Below are 8,863 nucleotides of genomic sequence, written 5' to 3' on the forward strand. Positions count from 1 at the left end.
AGAGAATTGGACCGGGGTCCACAGTTCACTAGAGGTGTCTCTCCCATAAGACGAACAGCATGTTGGGTGAACAAATTACAGTTGGGCAATTGACAAATAAAGAGAGCATGACAATGCACATACATATCATGATGAGTATAGTGAGATTTAATTGGGCATTACGACAAAGTACATAGACCGCCATCCAACTGCATCTATGCCTAAAAAGTCCACCTTCGAGGTTATCATCCGAACCCCCTCCGGTATTAAGTTGCAAGCAACGAGACAATTGCATTAAGTATGGTGCGTAATGTAATCAACAACTACATCCTTAGACATAGCATCAATGTTTTATCCCTAGTGGCAACAGCACAACACAACCTTAGAACTTTCTGTCACTGTCCCAGGTGTCAATGCAGGCATGAACCCACTATCGAGCATAAGTACTCTCTCTTGGAGTTAAAAGCATCTACTTGGCCAGAGCATCTACTAGTAACGGAGAGCATGCAAGATCATAAATAACACATAAGCATAACTTTGATAATCAACATAACAAGTATTCTCTATTCATCGGATCCCAACAAACGCAACATATAGAATTACATATAGATGATCTTGATCATGATAGGCAGCTCACAAGATCCGACAATGATAGCACAATGGGGAGAAGACAACCATCTAGCTACTGCTATGGACCCATAGTCCAGGGGTAGACTACTCACTCATCACTCCGGAGGCGACCATGGCGGTGTAGAGTCCTCCGGGAGATGATTCCCCTCTCCGGCAGGGTGCCGGAGGCGATCTCCGGGATCCCCGAGATGGGATCGGCGGCGACGGCGTCTCGGTAATGTTTTCCGTATCGTGGCTCTCGATGCGGGAAGTTTCGTCACGGAGGCTTTAAGTAGGCGGAAGGGTAAGTCGAGAGGGGGCACGGGGGCCCCGGATGACAGGGCGGCGCGGCCAAGGGGGGCCGCGCCGCCCTAGGGTTTGGCTCCCCGTGGCCCCACTTCCTTTCGTCTTCGGACTTCCGGAAGCTTCGTGAGAAAATAGGCCTCCGGGCTTTTATTTCGTCCAATTCCGAGAATATTTCTTTACTAGGATTTCGAAACCAAAAACAGCGGAAAACGACAAGCGGCACTTCGGCATCTTGTTAATAGGTTAGTTCCGGAAAATGCACGAATATGACATAAAGTGTGCATAAAACATGTAGATAACATCAATAATGTGGCATGGAACACAAGAAATTATCGATACGTTGGAGACGTATCGGCATCCCCAAGCTTAGTTACTGCTCGTCCCGAGCAGGTAAAACGATAACAAAGATAATTTCTGGAGTGACATGCCATCATAAACTTGATCATACTATTTGTAAAGCATATGTAGTGAATGCAGCGATCAAAACAATGTATATGACATGAGTAAACAAGTGAATCATAAAGCAAAGACTTTTCATGAATAGCACTTCAAGACAAGCATCAATAAGTCTTGCATAAGAGTTAACTCATAAAGCAATAATTCAAAGTAAAGGTATTGAAGCAACACAAAAGAAGATTAAGTTTCAGCGGTTGCTTTCAACTTGTAACATGTATATCTCATGGATATTGTCAACATAGAGTAATATAATAAGTGCAATAAGCAAGTATGTAGGAATCAATGCACAGTTCACACAAGTGTTTGCTTCTTGAGGTGGAGAGAAATAGGTGAACTGACTCAACATTGAAAGTAAAAGAATGGTCCTCATAGAGGAAAAGCATCGATTGCTATATTTGTGCTAGAGCTTTAATTTTGAAAACATGAAACAATTTTGTCAACAGTAGTAATAAAGCATATGCATCATGTAAATTATATCTTATAAGTTGCAAGCCTCATGCATAGTGTACCAATAGTGCCCGCACCTTGTCCTAATTAGCTTGGACTACCTGGATTATCACCGCAATACATATGCTTTAACCAAGTTTCACAAAGGGTACCTCTATGCCGCTCTGTACAAAGGTCTAAGGAGAAAGCTCGCATTTGGATTTCTCGCTTTTGATTATTCTCAACTTAGACATCCATACCGGGACAACATAGACAACGAGATAATGGACTCCTCTTTTAATGCTTTAAGCATTTGACAACAATTAATTCTTTTCTCATTAGAGATTTGAGGATATTTGTCCAAAACTGAAACTTCCACCATGAATCATGGCTTTAGTTAGCGGCCCAATGTTCTTCTCTCACAATATGCATGCTCAAACCATTCAACTCAGTGTAGATCGCCCTTACTTCAGACAAGACGAACATGCATAGCAACTCACATGAAATTCAACAATAAGTTGATGGCGTTCCCAGTAAACATGGTTATCGCACAACAAGCAACTTAATAAGAGATAAAGTGCATAATTACATATTCAATACCACAATAGTTTTTAAGCTATTTGTCCCATGAGCTATATATTGCAAAAGTGAATGATGGAATTTTAAAGGTAGCACTCAAGCAATTTACTTTGGAATGGCGGGAAAATACCATGTAGTATAGGTAGGTATGGTGGACACAAATGGCATAGTGGTTGGCTCAAGTATTTTGGATGCATGAGAAGTATTCCCTCTCGATACAAGGTTTAGGCTAGCAAGGTTATTTGAAACAAACACAAGGATGAACCGGTGCAGCAAAACTCACATAAAAGACATATTGAAAGCATTATAAGACTCTACACCGTCTTCCTTGTTGTTCAAACTCAAAACTAGAAATTATCTAGACTTTAGAGAAACCAAATATGCAAACCAAATTTTAGCATGCTCTATGTATTTCTTCATTAATGGGTGCAAAGCATATGATGCAAGAGCTTAAACATGAGCACAACAATTGCCAAGTATCACATTACCCAAGACATTTATAGCAATTACTACATGTATCATTTTCCAATTCCAACCATATAACAATTTAACGAAGGAGAAACTTCGCCATGAATACTATGAGTAGAAACCAAGGACATATTTGTCCATATGCTACAGCGGAGCGTGTATCTCTCCCATAAAGTGAATGCTAGGATCCATTTTATTCAAACAAAACAAAAAACAAAAACAAACCGACGCTCCAAGAAAAAGCACATAAGATGTGGCCGAATAAAAATATAGTTTCGGGGAGGAACCCGATAATTTGTCGATGAAGAAGGGGATGCCTTGGGCATCCCCAAGCTTAGACGCTTGAGTCTTCTTGATATATGCAGGGGTGAACCACCGGGTGCATCCCCAAGCTTAGAGCTTTCACTCTTCTTGATCATGTTGCATCATACTCCTCTCTTGATCCTTGAAAACTTCCTCCACACCAAACTCGAAACAACTCATTAGAGGGTTAGTGCACAATATAAATTGACATATTCAGAGGTGACACAATCATTCTTAACACTTCTGGACATTGCATAATGCTACTGGACATTAGTGGATCAAAGAAATTCATCCAACATAGCGAAAGAGGCAATGCGAAATAAAAGGCAGAATCTGTCAAAACAGAATAGTTCGTATTGACGAATTTTAAAATGGAACCAGACTTGCTCAAATGAAAATGCTCAAATTTAATGAAAGTTGCGTACATATCTGAGGATCATGCACGTAAATTGGCATAATTTTCTGAGCTTCCTGCAGGGCAGTGGGCTCAGATTCGTGACAGCAAAGAAATCTGGAACTGCGCAGTAATCCAAATCTAGTACTTACTTTTCTATCAACGGCTTAACTTGGCACAACAAAACTCAAACCTAAGATAATGAGAGGTTGCTACAGTAGTAAACAACTTCCAAGACACAAAATAAAAACAAAGTACTGTAGGTAAAAACATGGGTTGTCTCCCATAAGCGCTTTTCTTTAACGCCTTTCAGCTAGGCGCAGAAAGTGTGTATCAAGTATTATCAAAGGGTGGTATTTCTACAGCGGGGTGTGGGCTCTTCTCAACTAGGCATATTATATTAGGTACATAAGTTTTAGCATCTCCCTTTTCATTAGTCTTAGGTGTGCTACTCTCATCAAACAAATTTTCAGGAACAAGCCAAGCATAATTATTTTCTAGTGCATCATTCATAGCTAGGAGCTTGCATGGTATTGGTGCTTTGATCTCCCCACCATCATCAATATTATTAGTGTATCTTATTCTATCCATATCCATCTTTTCAAGGAGACTAGCAAAATTAGTAGGAGAACCAAGCGTATTAAATTTAGCAAAGACCTTTCTAGCTTCTCTTGCTAGACCACCAAATTCTCTAAGAAGGGTTTCTAAAACAAAATCTTTCTTTTCCCCCTCTTCCATATCACCAAGTGTGAAAAACATATGTTGGATTATAGGATTGAGATTAACAAATTTGGTTTCCAACAAGCGAACTAAATGCGCAGCAGCAATTTCATAAGTAGGCGCAAGGTCTACCAAGTGTCTATCTTCAAAATTTTCAATGGTACTAACATGGTTGAAGAATTCTTCTATATTATTTCTCCCAACTATAGACGCACGTCCTACCGGTATGTCTTTTATGGTAAAATTAAAAGGAAACATGATGAAATAAGTAAAGTAAATGCAAGTAACTAATTTTTTTGTGTTTTTGATATAGCAAACAAGATAACAAACAAAGTAAAACTAGCAACTAATTTTTTTGTATTTTGATCTAGTGCAGCAAACAAAGTAGTAAATAAAATAAAGCAAGACAAAAACAAAGTAAAGAGATTGAGAAGTGGAGACTCCCCTTGCAGCGTGTCTTGATCTCCCCGGCAACGGCGCCAGAAAATATGCTTGATGGCGTGTATTTCACACGTTCGTTGGGCGACCCCAAGAGGAAGGTATGATGAGCACAGCAGCAAGTTTTCCCTCAGAAAGAAACCAAGGTTTATCGAACCAGGAGGAGCCAAGAAGCACGTTGAAGGTTGATGGCGGCGGGATGTAGTGCGGCGCAACACCAGAGATTCCGGCGCCAACGTGGAACCTGCACAACACAACCAAAGTACTTTGCCCCAACGAAACAGATGAGGTTGTCAATCTCACCGGCTTGCTGTAACAAAGGATTAACCGTATTGTGTGGAAGATGATTGTTTGCAGAGAAAACAGTAAAAACAAGTATTGCAGTAGATTGTATTTCGAGTAAAGAGAATTGGACCGGGGTCCACAGTTCACTAGAGGTGTCTCTCCCATAAGACGAACGAGCATGTTGGGTGAACAAATTACGGTTGGGAAATTGACAAATAAAGAGAGCATGACAATGCACATACATATCATGATGAGTATAGTGAGATTTAATTGGGCATTACGACAAAGTACATAGACCGCCATCCAAGCTGCATCTATGCCTAAAAAGTCCACCTTCAGAGTTATCATCCGAACCCCCTCCGGTATTAAGTTGCAAGCAACGAGACAATTGCATTAAGTATGGTGCGTAATGTAATCAACAACTACATCCTTAGACATAGCATCAATGTTTTATCCCTAGTGGCAACAGCACAACACAACCTTAGAACTTTCTCGTCATCGTCCGGTGTCAATGCGGGCATGAACCCACTATCGAGCATAAGTACTCCCTCTTGGAGTTAAAAGCATCTACTTGGCCAGAGCATCTACTAGTAACGGAGAGCATGCAAGATCATAAATAACACATAAGCATAACTTTGATAATCAACATAACAAGTATTCTCTATTCATCGGATCCCAACAAACGCAACATATAGAATTACATATAGATGATCTTGATCATGATAGGCAGCTCACAAGATCCGACAATGATAGCACAATGGGGAGAAGACAACCATCTAGCTACTGCTATGGACCCATAGTCCAGGGGTAGACTACTCACTCATCACTCCGGAGGCGACCATGGCGGTGTAGAGTCCTCCGGGAGATGATTCCCCTCTCCGGCGAGGTGCCGGAGGCGATCTCCGAGGATCCCCGAGATGGGATCGGCGGCGACGGCGTCTCGGTAGTGTTTTCCGTATCGTGGCTCTCGGTGCTCGGAAGTTTCGTCACGGAGGCTTTAAGTAGGCGGAAGGGTAAGTCGAGAGGGGGCACGGGGGCCCCGGATGACGAGGCGGCGCGGCCAAGGGGGGCCGCGCCGCCCTAGGGTTTGGCTCCCCTGTGGCCCCACTTCCTTTCGTCTTCGGACTTCCGGAAGCTTCGTGAGAAAATAGGCCTCCGGGCTTTTATTTCGTCCAATTCCGAGAATATTTCTTTACTAGGATTTCTGAAACCAAAAACAGCAGAAAACAAGCAATCGGCACTTCGGCATCTTGTTAATAGGTTAGTTCCAGAAAATGCACGAATATGACATAAAGTGTGCATAAAACATGTAGATAACATCAATAATGTGGCATGGAACACAAGAAATTATCGATACGTTGGAGACGTATCAGCGGGCAGGAACAAGAAGTCGGCCCGAATCCCGCGGCTTACTCACGGGGCCGCTGGAGGGGCTCCGACGTGAGCCAAGCGGAAATAGATTGGATGTACCGGTCTCGAAGGATACCGGAGGAAGTATTTTGCTGGGTTCCTGGCAATGAGCGCGAGCCTGTGCCTAATCCAGGCAAAGTGGTGGTCTTTACCGCCCATTTCAAGTGCGATTTTGGCCTTCCGGCGTCGGATTTCTTCCGGCGCTTTCTTGATTACTACCGGCTTCAACCCCACCATCTTCCAGGCAATGCCGTCTTTACCTCTCTTATTTTGTTTCTTTTATGGAAGGATTTGTCGGCCTCTGGCCTACCATCGAAACCTTCACTCGATTCTACAACCTTCGGATCAATTCGATCCAGGATCCAAAACTCCCTCTTCCTAAACCCATAGTGCAGTGCGGGGCGTGCATACTCACGCCCTGCCAGGGGAGCCCTTATTATAGGCTCTCCGGCTTAGAATCTTGCCGGAAGTGGAAACAAACTTTCTTCTATGTTAGGAATTCTGGCCCTACTGACTTGATCAACCTTCCAGCATATGTTCCCGGCGAGCTGGTTAGAACTAACTGGCAGTTCAATCCCAAAGACAGCCATGATGAAACCAACCGGATTATCCGGTATATCAAGAAGCTCAAGAGGGATACTAAACTCTCATCTGATGACATTGTGCGTACCTTCATCTCACGTCGGGTTCTCCCCCTGCAACGCCGCTCTCACAAGATCTGCCAAATGAGCGGGCGGTTTGATCCCACCCGGATCACTACCTTCCGGCTCTTTAGAGCTGACGTGGCTGCCAAGGCAAAGCAAATCTCTAAGACAAAGATGTCAGCTAAGTGGGAGTGAGGCTTGGAGCCTCACAGTCGCCGACGCCCGCCAGCGCCCCAAGTAAGATCTTGGGGACTCCGGAATATTCCTTCTGGAATGTTGAAAACTGTTTTCTAACTTGTTTATTCTTGTGTGCTGCAGAACTTTGCCCGCATAAGCATTGAGCAGCCGGCTTCATTTACCCCGAACCGCACTCATGAAGACGACGAGGACCCGGATCCTTACAGGGCCAGTTCCGCGCACAACATAGGCTCCACCCATACCACGGGTTCCGGTAATACTTCTGCATCTCGCCCTTCAAGAGCTCGGGCCGATGATTCGGAGAATATTTGATTTGGCATTTCAAATTTGATTTCAAACAAAATAAGTATAAAGTAAACAATATATAAATGAATTATGAATTCATAATTCAAAACCACATCACACTTATACAAATAATTCAAAAGCATATCACATTTACACAAATAACTCATAAGTGAATATCAATATATATACAAAAGCTCATAAGCAAAACTTTGAGCTTTATTGATCATGCACACACAAATGCATTGTCTTTACAATATTCAATATACAAGAATGAGCAATATAATATCACATCAAATGTAAAGTCTTCATCAATTCTTCATTTTGATCTTCTCCAAAGCCTGGTATAACTTGAAACCTGTATAAGAAGAGCAAATGGAAGGATTTGTCCAGTAACAAGTGTCATTGACACTTGGCAGTAAAAAGGAAATATAAATACATGTGATAAGCCTTGGAAGGGAGGGATCAAGTCCCAAGCAAATCCAAAGTGAGCCCAGCAGTTTTCTCCATCATGAGCAAGGGGAGAAGGGCTCGACAACACATCACACACACACAAGTGCTGTCGACCAAGGAGCACAGCTCCTTGTGCTATAAATAGCATAGTGGTTAGAGATAGGGTTGGATTCATCAGCATAGCAAGAAGAACAGCAAGAACAACTCTAGAAACACCAGTAGAGCATTTCCATATTCATCTAGAGAATCAATCCCAAAAACCAAACCCAACCATCCATAGATCATGGTGACCTAAGGCAAGATCATCCAGGAGCTAGGAGGCACCAACACAAAATATCTTTCTAGGAGCTGGAGCAAGGTATACATCATACCTGGATTGATCTCATGATCAAATCCATCATAAGCATGCTCATACACACACTTGGTGTGGAGCAGATACTCCACAGGGTATATCATCACTTGGTATTTACCAATTTATGCTAGGAAAGAAGAGGCCAGACCAAGAACTAGATATCTAGTCACTGGATATGCATAGGTATATCTAGTACTAGTCATCCAAGACACTAGAATAACTAGAACAGTGGCCAAATAATTAACCTAGCACCATATGGTGTATTGAACCATCAGATCAACCCAGTTTTCATAAAAAGCATCCAAATAGCCATATGAGATGCAACCAGATGCAGTAGCCAGCTACTGAGGTCACATCACTAGCCTAGCAAGCAAACTAGCCACACAGACAAGTTTGTCTTCATTACCATGTAGGTTCAGACAAGCAGATTCATTCCAAAGTATAATGGAATTCATATAAGCAACTGTTTATGTAAATGAATCATCACCAACACATGGTTCATCAAATATAACTAACAGAAATCAACACATGGTAACAACATGACATGCACAGGAGGTTTAC

Source organism: Lolium rigidum, chromosome 7, assembly GCF_022539505.1.
Source record: "Lolium rigidum isolate FL_2022 chromosome 7, APGP_CSIRO_Lrig_0.1, whole genome shotgun sequence".
NCBI lineage: Eukaryota > Viridiplantae > Streptophyta > Magnoliopsida > Poales > Poaceae > Lolium > Lolium rigidum.